General features: G+C 39.3%; 1 protein-coding gene and 1 long non-coding RNA gene across 4 annotated transcripts in view; one reads left to right on the top strand and one right to left on the bottom strand.

The window, feature by feature from the left end:
- Positions 1–20,131, top strand: part of NEGR1 (neuronal growth regulator 1) — an 813,801-nt gene that overhangs the window by 585,166 nt on the left and 208,504 nt on the right. The gene's annotated exons all lie outside the window — the stretch shown is intronic.
- The window catches only part of LOC144318271 (uncharacterized), a 36,046-nt gene continuing 23,216 nt past the window's right edge, over positions 7,302–20,131 (bottom strand). Inside the window, exons 5-7 of one of the 2 annotated variants that reach the window (XR_013384115.1) lie at positions 14,089–14,170; positions 12,362–12,456; positions 7,302–7,870 (exon numbers count right to left, since the gene is read on the bottom strand). This is a non-coding gene — a long non-coding RNA (uncharacterized LOC144318271). Of the gene's footprint in view, positions 7,871–12,361; positions 12,457–13,354; positions 13,886–14,088; positions 14,171–20,131 lie in introns of those variants that run through there. The other variant, XR_013384116.1, reaches the window with a different exon arrangement.

The raw sequence follows: 20,131 nt of genomic DNA, 5'->3' as shown, positions 1-20,131 counted from the left end.
TGTGCCTTACAAACCCTCTAAAAGCAAGTAGAGCTAAGTGGCAGCTTCTTCCCTTTTATGTAGGTCAATTATTATTCTTGATGCTGTAAATGTTTTTATATTTCACATTTCATTCATTAATCATAAATATTTATATTCTTACATTTCATTTCCTTCTGCATTCAAAAAATCCCTTTTGAATCCCTATCATGTGCCAGGCACTATTCTAGAGGAAAGCATAAATCAGTAGAGAAAACAGATAAAGAAATTTATTACATAGTTATGGGGTTTTGTTTGTTTTTATTTTTGGAAAATTATTTTTAAGATTGACATAAGAATTTATTACTAAAGCACTGTTAATATTTCCCTCAGAGAAAAGCACAAATCCATTTGTTACCAAATTATCATCCTATTCTCCTAGAGGTATTAAAAAAACTGATGTCTCAAAGTCCTTAGAAAGCAAAATAAGATCCCTATATGGTTGATATGAGCAGTTTTTAAATTTGTTGTTTAACACTAAAAATCACAACTCTTTTAAAGAACATCATGATATTTATTATATTTATTTTAACCAAAATTTAGAAAAATACAACTGAAAGAATAAAGCTTTTTCAGTAGAAAGTTTTCTTTCTAGAAAAATATCAAAAGACAGAAAGAAAGTACTCTCGTAAGCGAGCAGCAGGGAGAAAGCCTGCATGATCTTTTCTCAATAACTGCAATAAAAATACAGGCTTCATTTATGGTAAGACAGACACAAGTTTACATTTCAAAATTTGTCATTTCTGCGTGTATTCTTCACAGGTTCACAATGCTCTTTAAAATGTGAAACTTGTGCAAACTAGTTTTAAGGCCTACAGTTAAAGATGCAGCTTCCATGGAACAGCTGGATCTAATTAGAAACCAAAGTTCTGATTCCACTTGATCTGATTTCCCCATCTGTATGGAGTCATTACACCATAAATAGTGCCAGCTAAAACTTCCAGTTCAAACCAGAAAGGAACTGGCAATCACAGCCCCTGTTATGCAGGGGTCACTGAAATTTCTGTTTAACATCACGGCATTTCCATATGGGCTGACTTAATCACTTAGAACTTTTCTACCAATAAATGAATAAGGGAGAAATAAGTTTTCTTTTTCTGCCATACACCTCTTCAATTTATTTTAATTTGGAGGTCCTTAAAAATCTGAAGCATCAGACTTAGTATTAAAATATTCTCTGTTATCACCCATGGCATGTTGCATACTTTCATAGGCATTCATTTTTGTTCCCTGTTTTGTGCATAAGAACAAAACTGTCCCTATATTTTCCCTCTTGTTTCTCATATTTTAAGGATTTTAATGGGCTTCTAGATTAAACAATTGTTAAGATGGTAAAAGAAATCGTCTTTTCCCAAACACATAATTTTAGAAATGTGGAGACTGAAGATCAAATAATTTGTCTGACTTGTCTTCTCTTCACACACGGGGGACACAGGAGTGAAGCCACGGACTTCGGAGTTCCCGAGTCGCATCCATCTCAGTACTCAAACTGACTAGAGTAGGAAACCCTTCCAGGAAAAACATAACATGTCTCCACATTTATAGCCTGGCTTCTTCTCATTGAGTAATACGTGTTCATCGTGGGTTTTACAAATCAAAGTATAAAGAGAATAAGAAAACTCATCCAAAATCAATCACTCTCCACATTTTGAATTTTGTATTTCCCTATACTTTGTGCATACAGTTTTGCGCCCTTCCCATTTTGATATATCTTATCCTGTTCCCCAGATAATTAATCATTCTTCATGAACATGCTTTTTAATGGCGAAATGGTATCTTATATAGATATACCACAATTTAAAATTAAGTTTTGTTGACAGGTTGTTTGCAATTTGGTAATATAATAATACTGTGATGATAATCCCTGCACGTTGCTCTTCGGTACATCTTTGCTTTTGTCCTTGGGTTAAATTCTTTGCATTGGAATTCTTGGGTTATAAGATATGCATTTTAAGCCTTCCGATATGTGTTGTCGAATTAGCCTTCTGAAAACGTTGTACCAGTTTACAGTTACACACTCAGAAAGTGAAAGTTCTGTTTCTCTGCACATGCAACTAACAGTGTATGTTATCATTTCCTAATAATTTAAGATTTGTTTAGAAATATAACATCCAATTTTAATTTACATGGATGAAAAGCGAAATTGGACACTTTCCACGTGCTTCTTAGATATTTCTACACATATAAAAATAACTACAGAGAATGATAAAACTTAAAAAACCCTGGACAAGGAAAGGAATAATCAATTTCAGCCGAGAGGATCAGAGAAAGCATTTAGGTTGAGTCTAGAAAGCATCATTTGGAAAATCATTTGAAGTGTGGAACTGAATGGAAAAAATAAACTGAAGTGAAAGAAGAGTGTGGTGCCATCAAGAGAAGGTAATGGTGAAAACTGAACATGATGGCGGTCCATACTGAACAAGCCAGAGAAACCCAAGTTCGAGTTTTGGGAATGCAGCCCTGTGAGTAATCGACTGGGAAGGGTTGTGGCCAGGGCACCATTACAGGCTCACAGAAAACAAACCAAAGGCAAGAGAAACAATTTCGGTGATTGAGTCATGGCTCTTCAGAGTTGGAAAGGACCTCTGGAGATGTTCCAGCTCAACGGTATAGTTTCCCCATGAAGAAACTGAGCAGTTACATGTTTCGTCTGGGGTCTCATCTTGTTAAAAAAGTAAGACCCAGCACTCAGGCCTCCTAATTCCAAGTTTAATGCTGTCTGGACAATTTTCCAGGACTAAACCATCTTCAAACTGAGTCACCATGTCACGTGTGTTCCTTAAACGAGTCATTGAATCTCAGAAACTCACTTTCCTCATCGTTAAAGTGGGAAGGCAGGGTCCTCTTAGCATGAACATTGTTTGCTTTTATCATAATTATTGGATTTTGGCTCCTTGACACTCAAGTTCTTTATTTTCTAGGCCGTACTAATCTTTTTTTTTTTTTTTTTTTTTCCTCTTGGATTCCTTGCATATATATTTTTAGATAGCTGGATTCTTTTTCTTCTTCCCTGTGGTCAGGTAATTCAGAAACTCTTCTGGTTTTTGTTTTAAATTGAATTTTCTGAACAAAATTGTTTCTTGGCCAAGATGATTTATAAGGTATTTTAGCCCCCAAAGCATTATTTTAAGGAAGTTATAAACAACCGTGAATGGAGACAGTGCCAGTTGACTACATATTTTTCTGGCTCAAGAAAAACCAGTAGGATATATTGAATATTATTTTTCATTGGAATTGAAAGAGTTCTCCATTGCTTTCCCTCATATATATATTTTTTTCCTTCTTTCCTTCCTGCATATGCTTTTATGGATAATATTTGAAACAGCCATGACACAACAATTTGGTTTTCATGGAAATGTATCAGTGGCATGGCCACATGCACAGAGTACTAAGTGTAGATACTGTCACAAGCCAGGTTGTTTGATGTTTGTAGGTATGACATGACTGCCATAGATCACTTGTGTGGTTTTAATAAGGCTGAGGTCATACATTCAATTCCTGTTCTTTGGTTCTCTTTCACCCCTGGCTGCAAGTAGTAATATTAGTCGTAAAGATGAATAAAGGAAAAAGTGTGGAAGACTCAATATAAATCTATCTCTACCACAGGAAAACTAACAAATGAACAGAAGCTCACACATGGGTCGTTGAATGGTCATCGGAGCTTGTCGGGGGAAGGAGGAAGGAAAAAGGAAAATAGATCATAGGTAGTTCATCTATTAGCACAGAATCAAAGTACTTAACTGTGTGACCTCAGATGTTTACTGGGAACTAGTGACTATTTCTTCACCAATTGTGTTATAAATAAGATTATGAGAAAGATGCATAGCTCTCTTTCCATACCAGGGAAGTGATGAGGCCATTGCAAATTCTGTGGGTTTAGTGGCATTTTGGCTGAATTTTTTTTTAAGATTTTATTTATTTATTCATGAGAGATACAGAGAGAGAAGCAGAGACACAGGGAGAGGGAGAAGCAGGCTCCCTGCAGGGAGCACGAAGTGGGACTTAAACCCAGGAATCCGGGATCACACTCTGAGCCAAAGGCAGGTGCTCAGCCACTGAGCCACCCAGGCATCCCTGGTCAAATTTTTGAAAGTCGTTTGTAAGTCTAGGCTAATGGACACCTGGGTTACAGAAGAACCACTGCATACAAGCACTTAGAAACCCTACAAAAGGGATCAAGTTTCAAACCCCGTTGGTTCCCAAAGACAGAAAATGTTGGGCAAAGAAACTGTCCTATGGCTTAGACTTGGGACTGCATAGAGCATAGGAAGAATGTGGGTGAATTAAGAGTCCTGAGAGTGTTTGGTATAATATAGAGCATTCTGTTCGTTTTACTTTTATTGGATAAAGAAGCTTATTCCTCTGCACATCTTTTTATTTATTTATTTATTTTTTATTTATTTATTTATTTTATTTACTTATTTATTTAAGATTTTATTTGAGAGACAGAGAGAGAGAGCAAGCACTAGCAGTGGGGTGGGGGGAGGGCAGAGGGAGAAGGAGAAGCAGACTCCCTGCTGAGAAGGGAGCCCGATGCAGAACTCAATCCCAGGACCCCGGGGTCAAGGCCTGAGCTGAAGGTAGACTCTCAACCCCTGAGCCACCCAGGCACCCCCTCTGCATATCTTTTCAAGTAAAGCTAACTTAATGTGGCTAGAACCAACACATTCTAGATATTAAGATTATTTTCCTTAAAGTGAAATACCATGACCATAGCTAACTAGTTTCTTCACATAATCACTCATATTCTGTAGCTTTAATAATAATGAGTAGAAATATTAATATATGGAAGGGCAGTATTTTCAGTTATAAGCATCAATTCAAGAGTAGATAAGTTGTTCTGTTTTGGCCTCACTTACAACCTTTCGATATTTCTGTCGGGACGTCCCCAAAGATTTTTCTCAGCAATGCACCAGCACAACAGATCAGCTTTTCTCTGAGATTCAGATATTACCTCTGGTCAAGGACAAACAGACTCAGTTAAGCCTCACTTTGAAATAATATATGTATTTTTAAACATAAAGAGAGAAGCCATTTTTCAAATGCATAGTGCCCATTAATTATACTATCATCCTGTGAACAGATTGCCTTGCTCTCTGGGACACATTCTAGCTTCACAGAGCCAGGATGAAACAATGTGTTAGGTCTGACCTAAAATCAATCTTTCTCTTAATCATCATCGTTCTATAGTTCTCAGGGAAAAAAAAAAAATCAGTTAATTTCTTGATACTGCTGGCAGATTTTCCTAAGTAATGAGGGTTAAGGTCAATTATATTACTGTTAAATTTCTAGTATCTGATCCTCTTCCAGAAGAAATACTAAGCTAGTTCGGGGCCACCTACCAGTTTTTACCTTAGGAGACCACAGGGAAGAAAATGAAATGCTGCTGAAAAGATTAATTTACAGCATTCATATATATATGAATGAACTACTATATATATATATATATGTAGTATATATATGTGTGTATATATATATACACATATATAAATATACATAAATGGACTCATATATAGATATATATATATAAATGGATTATATATGTATGTGTATGTAAATACACACAGATGGAAATGGCAAAGAATCCATCCTCTACGAAGACCAAAATATTCTGATGGTTAATTTTCACATCTGGTGGCAAAGCGCCAATACTATTTCCGTTTCTGTAAGGTAGTGGGAGCCGTAGAGGAGCAGAATAACATCCTGAGATGCAATTTTTCTTTCCTAAGGGTGCTACAATCCAAAAATACCTGCCTGGAGTTCATGACCTATGCAAGGCAAGGCAGCCAACCAGTGATTAAATATGGAACTTCCCAATCATCACTCAACCTCTCACCAGCCCAATACGTGTCTGCTGATTAACCCTGATTGAAATTTAATACCCATGTTTCCTATTCTACCTAACTTGTCAAAGAACTCGGACAGGGTGGAGATAGATATTAGCCTCTTACTTCCGGTAGATCCTTCAAGTGTCCAGAAACTTCAGGCGTAGTCATTTCCTCTGAAAGAAATTAAACCGTACCGTGGGCTTCAAAAATGGTTCTACTGAATATTTTACAAAGCATGAAAAGTCCTCAGGTAATGATTTATTTCGCTCATCTGTTACTTCATTATAAAAATAATTATTGAGAGACTGCTATTGTTTGCTGCTGTGGGAATGAGAAAAACCACCTACATCAAGAAGAGGCTGTCTTCCTAAAACTGTGTTATCTAAACAATACTTAACGTGTGATAAATAGTGCCATTACTTAGTGCTCGCGTTTTTTCTGCATACAAGGATTAGCTGTTTGAGGGTATGCTGCTGTCCCGAATATTCAGTATATTGAGTGTTGTGCTCAAAATATATCACGGTTTTATTTACCTAATATTCAACAAATACGCATTCAATGCATACTGTGTGCAGAGCACTCTAAAAGTGCCTGCCTTTTTCAAAGGTCAGAAAAATGCCTGGTTGCTCTAAAAATAACTCTGAACTGGAACATAATCTAAGATTCCTGCTAGAATTGGAAAAAAAAAAAAAAAAACTGAAATGGCATGATCCAAAGGTGACTTATTACATGGGTTGGTTCCTAATTTGGGTTGGAGGGGTGAGGTGATTAGAGCATGTGTTAGTATAGCTTGTCAAGGTAGCAGCATTGCATGTGATGAAGAGTTGTATAAATGTATAAATGGCCTGAGAACAGCCGGTAAGAAAAACCAGCAGGAAAGTGACTAAAGATGGAAATCATGCGAGGGGGACAAAATAATTCTTTCTGGCAGACTTCAGAGACCTTCATTAACAATATATGAGCAGACACTAGTCTGGGAGAGTTATCAGAACAAGCCCCCGGGTCAAGACAACTGTGCTACAGAAAGTAACACGGGAAGATGGAGAAGGTCTTTTAATGCCAACAGTGAGGATGTTACCTCTTCTGGATGTGGTTAAGCATGGTGCTGCTTGTCTGGAAAACTAAGATTGGGACGCCTGGGCGGCTCAGCGGCTGAGCATCTGCCTTCTGCTCAGGTCATGACCCGGGGTCCTGGGATCGAGTCCCCCATGGGGCTCCCCATAGGGAGCCTGCTTCTACTTCGCCAGGCTCGGTGGCAAACACATTAATACCCTCCTGCTTAATCCTCGCCACGAAGGACACTATTTCCACTTAAAAATGGAGGCATGTGTTTTAAGTTCCTTCCCAAGATCTCAACACCGATTACCTTAATTTAACAACTATGTACGGACTGCTTGTCACGTGGCAGTCGCTGCCTTGGAGTCTTGAGCTACATGAGTAAATGAAACAGGAGCTGGCTTCGTGGCGCTTCCACATTGGCAGAAGAAGACAGGTAATAATTGGCATGAAAAACGAAATTATGTATTAGGCTGCGATAGCGCAATGGAAAAAAGAAAAAGAAAAAGAAGTAGAGAAGGTAGCGAGAGATTGGGTGGGGGTCGGGGATTGTAATTTTGACAGAGTTCTAGGTGGAGTCCTCTTTGAGAAGGTGACCTTGAAGCAAGGACTTGAGGGAAGTGAAGAAATTGGCCAGGTGGTTATTTGGGGAAGAGCGTTCCAGCCTCAGGGAAAAACTGCTGAGGCCTACAGGTGGGACCAGTGTATCCTGAGAGGAGGGACATCAGAGGAAGCTCATTGGAGGCAGAGTCCCGCGGGTCAGGCTGGCGGGCCAGGGTAAGGGCCACGGTCTTCGTTTTGACTTGCGCTCCCAGTGGAAAGAGGAGCTCCCTTGGACTGCTTGGATCCCTGCCATTTTCCACTGGATAGAAGAAGCTCTAAACTGGGCAAGAAAGAATACTCCATCACTTTGTGTTCCCTTCCTTGTGATGGTTTGAGGGTTTTCTGCAGTCAACATAACGTATTTCCTGTAAGTAATGAAAACTGTCATCAGTTGTTTATTGTTCATCTAAATTTGATCTACTTTTTGCAAAATCCACAAGAAAAGCTAATTAATGATTTCTATCCACCGCTTCCAGTGCCAAATCCTATCAAATACCAGTCCTAAAGGCCTTTTATTTACCCCTGAATGAGTCTGGGTTGTTTCTGGGGTCTTATTGGATTTAGGGAAATTACAATATGTCTGAGCCAGAATTTGAAGAAGCTTGGAGTTTACAAATTGTAGCAACCACGCACACGCATAAGCGTTTGTATTTGGATCCTGATTGGAGGAGCGGCAGTTTTAAGGATGAGGATATCCTCTTCTCTCCAACGTACTCACTCTCTTCTCTATGGATCCTGCTTCCTAAGAGTTGAGTCTTGGAAACTTAAGAGGCGATACAAGAGGCTGGTGTATTTCCTTCAGGGTAAGGTGAGCCCAGTACAGTTGAAAAGCAAATAAAATAGGCATCCAGTGCAACCCTTGCTACGTGACCTTGCAGTGTATTCCCAGGTCTAACCACCAGTTTCCAGTGGCCCATTCAGCGGGGGGCGATCCTACAGTCACTGTATCACCAATACCACCATCATCACTCAGAAGGCATGTTGTCCGACACATAAAGGCTCTTCTGCTGAAAGGGTTGCATTAATGTCCTGCGGCCATTGTATTCGATAGACTTGTTGACAGGGCTCATCATGGGAAGAATGGAGGAGACTTCAGGTCAACTCAAGGAGAAGGCAAGGACAGATATCTGGGGGTAGGTGTCCTTTTGTATCGTCTCATATGACACTGAAGAAGAGGCTGCCTTCATCAGGCGTCCTGTTCCCCTGAAACAGAACAGCAGTTGTCTCCATTTGAAGAGACTGGCAGCACCAAATTCATGGTTTTACTCTTTATCTGGCCTTGTTCACTTCCCTTCTTTATTTCTAACCCTTCTTATTCACTCCTGAGTGTATTTAGCCTTGCCCAAAAGTCCCAGTGGGAGAAAATAATGAAAATAATAAAATAAAATAAAAATAAAATAAAATAAAATAATAAATTAAATAAATTAAATAAATTAAATTAAATTAAATACATAAAATAAAATATAAAATAAAATAAATAAATAATTAAATAATTAAATAAAAATAATTAAATAAAATATAAAATAAGTCCCAATGATACTTATCAGCCTAATCTGAGGTTGAACAGCGACTATGCACCTGCCTGGGACTCCTGCAGCTACAGACTCTCAGAAAAAGAAATCCTGGAAGGGAAGAGGGGGAAACACATTTGACTTTTATGGGACAGATATTTAATAAATTGCCTACTGTAAGCTCTAATAAACATTTATAGATTTCCCACTGCATACTAAATAATGAAGCGAGAACACTGTATTTTATTAGTCCTAGTGAATAAATGAATGAACAAATTAAACGAAACAAAACTACGCTGCCCTAATTGATTTGTGATCTTACTCGTATTCTAAAAATATTTATACACGAATGACCTCCTTCCTTCTTATTCTTTCTTTCTCCCTTTTTTCCCCTCCTTCCCTCCCTTCCTTCCTTTCTCCCCCTCTCTCTTTCCTTCTCCATATTCACTCAATTACGCTTTACTCCTCTTTCTCTTAAAAAAGAAGTGGTCCACGTTATGACTTGTCTTTCCTCGGTGGTTTGGGCAGATCCCGGCCAGCCCGGTGCTCCCCGCCCGGCCTGCAGGGGGTTGGTCGTTCTGATCCTGTCTCTCACTTGTAGAGAGGCTAGAAGCTCTGCCAAATGATGTGAGGGTGACAAATGGGAGCTTGGACAAAGCTATCAGGTAAATGCATTAACTCGCCCTACTCCCTGAGGCTCCAAGCATATGGATCATTCCAAGGAAGAGCTTAGGGAACATAAATTAGTGAACCTTGCAGAGAAGTCCAAATGAGTGAATCTGGCGCTTCCTGTTCCAGTGAAATGTCATTCTTGTCACTTTTCAAGTAACCCCAGAACATCTGAACTATTCTTATCCCCACATTTCCACTCAGGCAGAGGCCCTGAGCTGCTGAAACAGAAGCTTTTCAGCATCGAAGGACGGCGTCAGGTCTGTGCTCGGTGGCATCTGTCGCACTTGCCTGATTATGCATGACTGCTTCTGCCTACTAATGTCATCCCCACTCTGCTCCTGGTACTTCCACCCCAAGTTCAAATGTGGGAAGGGAGTCCCCACCCGCCTCCCCCACATTCATGCTGTGACAGCCCCGAGAGTTAAGAAGCCACGAGAACGTGCTTCTCCCCAAAAGTTCTGTCTTCCCATTGGCCTCCTCCGGTTGCAAATAAAAGTCCTACAACGGGAAGACTAATTTAAAACAATGCACAGAAAACCCACCTATGGGGTCACCCGTCACGCTTTCACATGCACTTTGATGGGGAGGTGAAGGTTTGTGTGTGTGTGTGTGTGTGTGTGTGTGTGTGTTTTCCCATAAGCAAACGGTGGTTTATACGCTAATAGCCCTGCTTTGTAAGAACTTCATTCTTTTTTAATGTAGTTCATGAAGCTGTAGCTTCTCCACCTTTCATGGGTATTCAGCAACTGTCTCATTTTTCACGAGATACATATGTATATCAACTCTAACACACTGTCAGTGAACAGTGGTTTTCAATCAAACAGGCTGTCAGTAAAGCTGATTCACTAACAAGAAAGCTGTCAAGCTGTGACAGCTGCTGTCTTTGCTACCCAAACAATCTGTTCTGTGCTAATGGTGACTTGTGCACTCTCATTTATTATACAGTCGTAATGAGCAGTGTCCTCGGAAACACAATCTGAATTAGTGGATTTACATACTTTGTTGTGTGGGTTCTGCAAAATCAACACCAGAAGAATTAGCAGCTGGTTTTCCACAAAGACTTTGGAGGAGCTTTTTTTGTCTCAGAAGTTTTGGTGAATTGTCCAATGGGGAGGAGTCGCCCGGGATGCATCCCATATAAGTATCTGTTGAGTTTGTACCGTGTCTGGCATGCGTCAGTGTCAGAAATACAAAAAGAAGTGAGAATAATGGCTGTCATCACCCATGCTTTTCAATCTATTAATAAAGCGGGTATCTGGTCACTCCGGGTCAGACTAGTTGGACACTGTGTTGCAGAAGTTCCCAATTCTGGGTAAATACTAAATGGCTTCTTAACTTTTCAATCTGAGATTGAATACGTGAGCTCTTAGAGAGTCAGCTCTTGACATCCTTTTCTCTTCAGTTGATACTGAATTATTAATGAAGAACTTTATTTTTCAAGTGATTGTCTCCTTGGGAGCGATGTGGATTGGTGGGAATATTTAGTTCCAAAGACTTAAAATCTACCAACTGCTCATTATGTTCTATCACTTTTGCTAAGAGAAGGAGCTTACTATCATTAATAGGAGCCAGGGTATTTCGCTCCTGTTGTTTTCCTGGCTTGAATCACTAGGGGAGACTAGAGAAGAAGGTGAAGGGGAATAATTCAGTTTGACACCCTGAGACATTTTTTTCCCCCTCTGCAATGTACCTTTTGAAGCCAAGAGCATCGTTTTAGTTTCAAGGGGGCTCAATGTTCCAGGCAGATTAGTGGTCTGACTCCACAAGTCTCTGCAGAGCCAAATTTTGCATACCACACAGCTTTCTCTACAGCCAAGGTTTCTGCTTTCATTGTGATAGCAGCGTGGCCACAAATCATCCGAGAGAGAATCCCAAGTCGCATTGCAATCTCTTCCTGCACAAGGTAACCCATACTGTAAACTGTTGACCAGACCACAGTTTGTTCATGTTACAAATGTCACTTGCTCTCAGAGCGTAATAATAGATGCTACATAGTAGGCCCGTAATTGTGGTAACGAAACTATGACCTGTGAGGGCAGGTAATATGTAAAGAAAGCTGCCATGGACCATTCCAGAAAAAAAGCAGAGCTGTTCCGCCTTGACCCATGGATGTCTGTTTGCAAAAAGATGAGCCGTCATCCTTAGGACTGCAGTGAGGATAGATGTGTGCTGAAGACAAGTGACCTGATTTCTCTCCCGGGATAGGCTTAGTTGGCTGCACATTCTCCTGTCCCCTTGCTCCATCCCTCTACGGATACATTATGAAGACACCACCGATGAAATGTGCCTTTGCATTCATGCTGCCTCTGGTACACAGGTGCGTGAGTGACACGTGCTCGTCGGGCCCACCCTGTATTAGTTGGCAGGTCACGGATGCCTGGAGCCCACACACAAGTGAGTAATGGTTGGTGACTCTGATTTTCCCCTTCACCAGCAGTGCAGTAATTGCTCTGAGTAGAGTTTATATTTATTTATTTTTTTAAGGATTTAAAATAAGAGTGTCCAAGGACTATGCCTCACCTTTCAACTTCCTACACACACTCACGCACATTCTTCTACCGAAGCACAGACCACCGTACACACCAACCCACACACGACCTGCAGCAGAGGCTGAGAAAATATTGACAAAATGTTTTCAGCAAGAGCAGCAAGAAAAGAAATAGGAATACGAACCTTTGTGATGAAAGGGGGCTTTGTTGAGCCAGTCCTTTGTGGCTGCGTGTTGAAGAATTGTGAAAATCCTCAGTAATTGCAACTCTTTCTTTCTGCTGATGAAAATCGTAAAGCATAAACTCACCTAGTTGGTGAAGCCCGTGATTGGGCATGGAGAGCTGCTCTATGCCCCGTCCTCCCCCCGCCCCCCCGCCAAAGCGCACATATATTCATCTTCAAATATGCATTAGCATTCCATGCAAAGATGGTCTCTTTTTCTGTTTACTCACACAGTACTCTGAGCACAGGCATATATGGCAAAGAAAATGAACGTGCATTCCCTTTGACACCATGCTCCCCGCACACGAGAGGCTCCAGCTCTCCTGTGAAGATGCGAATGTGGAGTAGAGCTCATTTTAACTCCTAGTGTATTTTACTCCTTCCACCTGTAACAGGTGCAATGAAGATGAGGACCGCTGTTAAAAACTAGAAGTCATCTTTTCCCCCTCAGTATTTAGGCACTGTGGTATTATCTAGGAAAAGATTCTGAATATGGGGAACAAAGGGATTCGTAAAGGTTCCAGAAAATACTAACCGCTATGCCTGGAAACCTCTTGGGGAATGCCACAGTATGTTAATAATGGCTTTCTCTGAGAACATGAAGGGTTATAAAATGCAAAGGTTTAGCACCTGTAAGATGGTAGCCATTAAGGGTGTGACCTCAGACACCTTAGCTCTCTCTGTCTCAGGTGCAAAATAGAAATCATGATAAATGGTTATGGAATTGTGAAAGTTAAATGAGTTGGCATATGAAGAGGGCTTAGAATAGTTCCCGGCTTGGAGTAAGTGCTCAGTCTATGCTAGTTCTGGTCATGGACCTTGTCTTTCATTGGGGTAGGATATAATTGACTAATTTTTAATTTTCTGTCCTCCTATGGGCTGGCTCGCCTGGGTAATTGTGAGAAGATGAAGAATGACTCTGTTCTTATCACCGTGTAACGTACATCCTACTCAGAGAATCAAACATCAAACAGAAATTCTTGTTTCTGAGTTCCTTTCTTGAGCCAGACGCTTGCTAAATGCTTTATTTTCATGATCTAATCTTCACAGCAGCTCTACAGTGAAGGTGTTATTCCCATTTTACCAATGAGTAAACAGGATTATGGAGGTTAGGGAAATTGCTCAAAGACTCATAAAGAATTTAAATCCATTCCAAAGCTGCATGATGTGGCCCCAAGTGCTCACAAAGGTCCCAAGTGATCCACAAGATGAGAACACGCGGGAGGGAAGGAGGGAGGATGTCTTTCTGGAAGGATTTAGCTGGGCTTCAAAGAAGAAGTGGTATCTTCGTTGAGATGAAAAGAATATTCTCTCATGATGAAATTAATTGAGCGGAGATAGCCATGTCCAGACTGCTTGTAGAATGATCTATGTTTATCTATGTAATGAAAATGTCTGAGTCCCACAGATCTGCATTTGAATCTAATTTGTCAGCTAAGTGAACTTAGGAAGGTTACTTAACCTCTCTAACTGCAGCTTTTTCATCTGTATGATAAAAATAAAAAGGCATCAGACAGTGTGGTTCTTAAGTAAGATAAAGCATTTAAGAACTTTGTTGTCTCCGACACATAGTTTATGCTTAATTTAGATTAATTACCATTATTAGTATTTGTCTGGGGTCTGTATGAGTGAGGAGAGATTGGATTTATGAGGCTTGGAGACAGTGACTTCTGCAAGTCTCTACCAACCTTATTATTCGGCGATTCCTCTTTTTTTTTTTTTTTTCTCTTCCCTTCATCCTCGTCCTCTTCTTTATTTCTTCTCTTTCTCCTAGCGGAAAAAAAAAAAAAATATATATATATATATATAATGTTGACTGACTATATTGACACCAATGGGAGTGCTTCCCTTGTTTTAATTTCATCACAATTAGCATTACATAGAGTATGTGAAGTTTTATTGAGAGTTTTTTTATACGATTTCTATGGACAGTGAACATTTAGATTTTTCTTCTCTTCTTACTACCATGCTATCGATAGAAATCAGAATGCATAAAACCAAATTACATACTTAGAGATAGTCCTCACCCTGAAGTCCATCTCATTTAAAACAAGCACTCCTTTAATTTTATGTTAGGATATTTTATTTTTGGATGATCACGGATTGTTGAACATATAATCAAACAGTCGTATGGGAAAGGCTTAACTCTTTGAAATGAGCAGAATTTGTTCTATTAAATCTGTAAATACCCTAAAGTTCTGTGACATATAAATTACTTAACAAATATTTGTTTCCAAAAAACTTGGAGCTTGACACTATGTAGTACTGTGCCGGCGTATTGGTCAGTTTAGATATGCTCACGAGGGGGAGGCCATATCAAAGCAGGTCACATCAGTGGGATGTGTGAGATTTATCCAGTCTGTTACTAGCATCCCATGACTTCGGGGAATGTTGAAAAACCTTTGTTTTTTTCTCCTCTGTCATAAAAAGGGAGACCTAGAACAAATCTCGATTGGTACTCCTCATTCCGTGAGATAAATTACCTACTCCTGTTCCCCTACTCCTGTTCCCCATATAAATGCTTGTAAGGACCTGTATTCATGTCCCTGACCTCAAAGAATTGGGCTACTGTTATAGAAACAGGACCTTGGGTATATGATAAAAGATCACTAAAGAGCTCTAAGCACATGAATACTGTCCAACCTACTGATGAGTAGAACACGTATTTTACATTTGTGGCCCAAATCTCCATAACATTCAGTTAAAAAATAATTATTTTTGTAATTTTTTTAAAATGACAAACAATATGGTGGCCAATTCAAAATAGTGTAGGCATTCTATAAAATCAGATACAAATATATTGTGAATGTCTGGAAGGTATTTTTTGATGATGTCTCTCAGAAAACATTGAAATCTGATAGAATCTTAGGGAATCTTCTCTCAAAATAGAGAAGCTTGGCTTTTGATGACAATGATTTAGTGCTATTTCCTGTCAATCCATCATCCCAGGATAAGCCTAGTCTTAACAGTAATTCCAATCTCCCATAGATTCACTCCTCGCATGGAAGTCAATTTACCTTTGCCTTTCAAACAAACAAACAAAAAAATTTCTACCATTTTGATAATAAAAAATAAAAGATATAAAGAGAAAATGGTTTAATAAAGACTAGAAAGGTATGAAATATACATAAAAGAACTTCCAGATAATTAATTTCCCTGAAACCAATTAGAAATCGAAATGATTTTATGTCTCTTGAATTTTTTATTTCTTCTATTATTTAGTTTCTCTTTAGACAAAACCAAAAATAACCATTCTCAGAACTGACTATAATACACATTAAACAAAATATTTAGTTGTTTCCAGGTCTACCACAACGCTACCACTCCACGAATTTCTATTCAGAAAATATTTAAAGGGTATGAATAATTCATCTATATTTGTGTAATACAGATCATTATATGTACATGAGAAAGAGGAAGAGCACTTTTAAGATACCAGTTACTTCTTTTTTTAAATTGTATTTATTTACTTGAGAGAGAGAAAGAGAACACAAGCAGGGGGAGGGCAGAGGGACAAGCAGACACCCTGCTGAGCAGGGAGCCTGATGTGGGGCTCCATCCCACGACCCTGGGGTCATGACCTGAGCCAAAGTCAGATGCTTAACCAACCGAGCCACCCAGATGCCCCACTAATTACTTTTATCTGTGACTTGATTTGTCCCCAAGTGTTTGTTGGCTTTTTCTTTTTCTTTTTTTAAGGGATCCCTGGGTGGCGCAGTGGTTTGGCGCCTGCCTTTGGCCCAGGGCGCGATCCTGGAGACCCGGGATCGAGTCCCATGTCGGGCTCCCTGCATGGAGCCTGCTTCTCCCTCTGCCTGTGTCTCTGCCTCTCTCTCTCTCTCTGTGACTATCATAAACAAATAAAAATTAAAAAAAATAAAATCTTTATAAAAAAAAAACAAAACACATTTTCCACTTTTATACAATGTTATTTTTCCTGGGGCAAGAATGTAAAATATTTGTTAGCAACCAATATACTATTTGAGTCATAGAACTTACTCAATACGAAAGATTCATAAAGTGCAGTGTAACGAAGTAGGAGACACCAGTTTTTTTAAAAGTTGCCTCTCAATCCTGCAGTCTTAGGCCTTTCCATGGCATTAATTTGCACCTTTGACTCCAACATTCATCTCCCACGCCAGCCTTCTCTGGGCCCTAGACCTTTCTGCCCATCTCTTCATCTGTTAGTGATGCTTCATCCGTTAGTGACATTTCAAAAGCGTCTCAAACTTGGTGTGTTCCCAAACTGAACTTAGGTTCCCATGCGCCTTCTATCATCACCCATTTGCATTGTTTTCTTCTGTCACGATCATCCATCCAATTGTGCTGGCCAAAGATCCAGGAGTAATTTTCAACATCCCCATCTTTCTCTCTCCTCGTACCCAATCTATTACTAACCCCGTCCGTTTTACCCTCTCAAATAGTGTTCTCAAATCCTTTCTCATCTTACATCTCTACCACTGGTAGGTAGTCTACTTCTATACCTTGACCTTGACCTTGATTACTATAATCCGTTCCCTACTCTTCTCTCCCATCTTCTCTGTCTCTCCTCCAATATTAGATTTACTCCACAGCCAAAATGATAACTTGTTTTATTTTTTTAAAGGGGTAACAGGAGAGGTGCTTGTTTTGTTTTTGAGCTAGAATAACTAATGCACGTCTCCCTTTTGTGAAGTCCTGACTGAGAGCAGTTGAAACCAGGTATCCTTTTCTCCCCTAAATCACTGTCTTTAGGCTTTCAGTACGCCATGTTCCTCCTTAAGATTTATTTGTACTGGCCCTACCATTTAATTAGCCTGGATTCCTTTTTTTTTTTTTTTTTTTTTTTCCCTTCTTCTATTCACCCATTGCTCCTCCATTATGATTGAAACAAGTATTTTGTATCCTTCCATTTTTTTTCCTTAACTTCACGAGCAAACTCAATCAATCCCTTATTTCTGCCCAGGCCTTTTTAAAACTGACTTTTTAAAAGGCAGTATTGTTATTGAATTCTTTCTCTACCTCCATCTAAGAAGATAGAATATTCTCTTCATAATAAGGTTTCTGATTTCTTTTTATTCTTATGTATCAATGAAATCTAAGACTCTTCTCTGGATGAAGCAATGATTTGGATCTCAGCAATCCGAAGGCATTTCCTAAGCCTATTTTAATGATTAATATTTAATTAATAAGTCCAGACTCGAGACAGTAGTGGGAAATAACCCATAAGGACCTATGGACAAGCCTCGTGTTTCAGAGGTTAGCCCCTTCAGAGTTTCCTCTTTTAGTTCTGACATAAATTCAAAATGTAAAAGAGAAACAAAATTTGTGGCAGCTGAACTAGCAGTTTCTACCTATTTGGGAATTTAGGATCTCTGCAGTCAAGAGGATCTGGCCTTTCACCTTGCATACTTGGCTGAAAATCACATTAGAAGTATGAAAGATGCCACCTTATGAATGTGACCAGACTACTTGGGTTTGTTTGTTTGTTTTTGTTTTTTAAAGATTTTATGTATTGATTCATGAGAGACACACAGAGAGGCAGAGACACAAGCAGAGGGAGAAGCAGACAACCCAGAGGGAACCCGATGCGGGACTCGATCCCAGGACCCCAGGATCATGACCTGAGCCAAAGGCAGTTGCTCAACCACTGAGCCACCCAGGTGGCCCATGACCTGGCCATCTTTGCCAGTAGAGTTCAAAGTTAAGCCTCAGCAGGCTACACGTCGTAGCCAGCTTGGCTGGCGCCTGCCAAGGCCCCCTAGTGCTGCCTGTGTTTGCCATAGTTGGCCTGGCATATTGCTCTAGCACTTGGCTAAGGCCACCCACTGGGCCCACCTGTTCTTTGCTTAAATCCAATCACGGTCTGCCTGCTTACTCGGGCTACTCATGTTAAAAATGGCTCCACTATATGATATTTCTGCTTTCCCGTATCATAAAAGTCCTTCTCCTAGGACAAGTATCTAGGACAAAGGCCCACAAGCTGATTATGAATGTCCCATATGACCCACACCTAAGATCTAAGTCTGCATTTTTTGGTCAGAGCAGTTCAAAGACAATCACATAACTATTAAAAATTACCCACAGAGTTACCTGTAATTCCAGGTGCAAAATAACTTGGCCCTTCCAAAAACCTCTTTATCTGAATGCTTATATTGCTCCTTAAATCCATCTAGGATGTCTGTTCCTCAAGGATTCTAGCCCAATGCCCTGGATTGTAACACTCACAAAAAGTGAACTTATCTCCCACTTAAAGACACAACTGGAAAATCATAGACCTCTCCACATGGGCTGCCTGCTTTTGGAAAACTCCTTCATGGAGTTACTGAGCAGAATATTTATGTCCTGCTGAGAAACAGCTACCCAAGGGTAAAGGGAGAGAAGCGTCAACCTGTAATAATCATTCCTCTTCTACACTTGAAAATTTCAGCTACTCTTTCTTCTTTGTGTAGGAGTGAGCATGTGGGTAGGAAAAAAACAAATATACTAAATCGAAATCCTTTGTATGAGAATGAATATTTCTTCCCAATTCCCAGTTGAGTTAATCCTTTCTCTTAGCACTTCCCATTCCTCTGGAAACTTCCATAGTTCAACCCTTGACTACTTTCCATTTTTCTTGAAACTTCCATAGTTCAGCCCTTGACTGCTAAACTGAACCGAGCCAGTTCCTACAATTTTAGACTCAAACTCCTCCAGTCCACCTTACCTGCAATATAATTACTCAAGATTCAACTAGCACCAAAGAAAAAGTGCCAGCAGTACACGTAATGGGCCTTTGAAATCACTCAGTAGAAGTTTGAAGCACAACCATCAGATCATTGACTGCCCAGGGACTTTAATATATATTTATTGAAGAGATGACAAAGCATTTCGATGGCATCCACCAGTGACAGGGAACCCCAGATATCAAGAAGCACCGAGTACATTAATGAGTAAGAGAGCAGACACTATACAGTTTGGCACAAGCTCAATGTCAGTTATTTAAGATTTCAGAATTAAATCTTGTTAGAAATATTTTAAAAGAGGTTTGTAGTTATGCTTATTTCTTAACTAAATATCTTATTAATTAATTCATGAAATTAAATAGTCAGAGAATCTTGTCATGAAAACACTTACTGGGTTGATAGGAAGTTTCACCTGTCAGTTCATTATGTTCCCTTCCCCCGCAGGCACAGCCTACTAAACGAAAAATAATCTTGAAAGAGCTTTCCCATAAGTCAATAGGCTATACAGTAGGCAAGCTATAATTCACTCATCTATTCTCTCAGATTACAAAGATTTATTATGTGTAAGGCATAGTTCTAGCTACTAAGGCCATAACATAGTAAGCGATGTGCAATAAATACTCAATAAATATTTGCTATTTACAGAAAAAAAAAGATAACTAAGGAATAAATTCTGCCTTAGAGACTATAATGTACTAAAGGAGATAGTAGCATTACTTTTGAAATAATGACACCCTATATTACTACATAGTACGTATATTTTTCTGTATATAATCATATAACTTGCATAAAATAATACAATGACTTTTTATTAATAATACAGAAATTCAACAAAATCAATTAATATGTGTAAATAAGTGTCATACAAGTCTATAGATGATTGTTTTCATAAAAGTAATTCAAAGAGTGAACTATTGATTCCAGTGCATGGTAAACAATAAGATAGTATATGAGATCATTATATCTATATCATAAGTGGTCAACTAATAGCAAATTAATGGTTTTTAATTTAAAAATAATTTTCTAT

The sequence above is a fragment of the Canis aureus genome, chromosome 8, assembly GCF_053574225.1.
Source record: "Canis aureus isolate CA01 chromosome 8, VMU_Caureus_v.1.0, whole genome shotgun sequence".
In the NCBI taxonomy this organism is placed as follows: domain Eukaryota; kingdom Metazoa; phylum Chordata; class Mammalia; order Carnivora; family Canidae; genus Canis; species Canis aureus.
The sequence above is the reverse complement of the archived record's forward strand: the minus strand, read 5'-3'. Positions and strand labels throughout refer to the sequence as shown.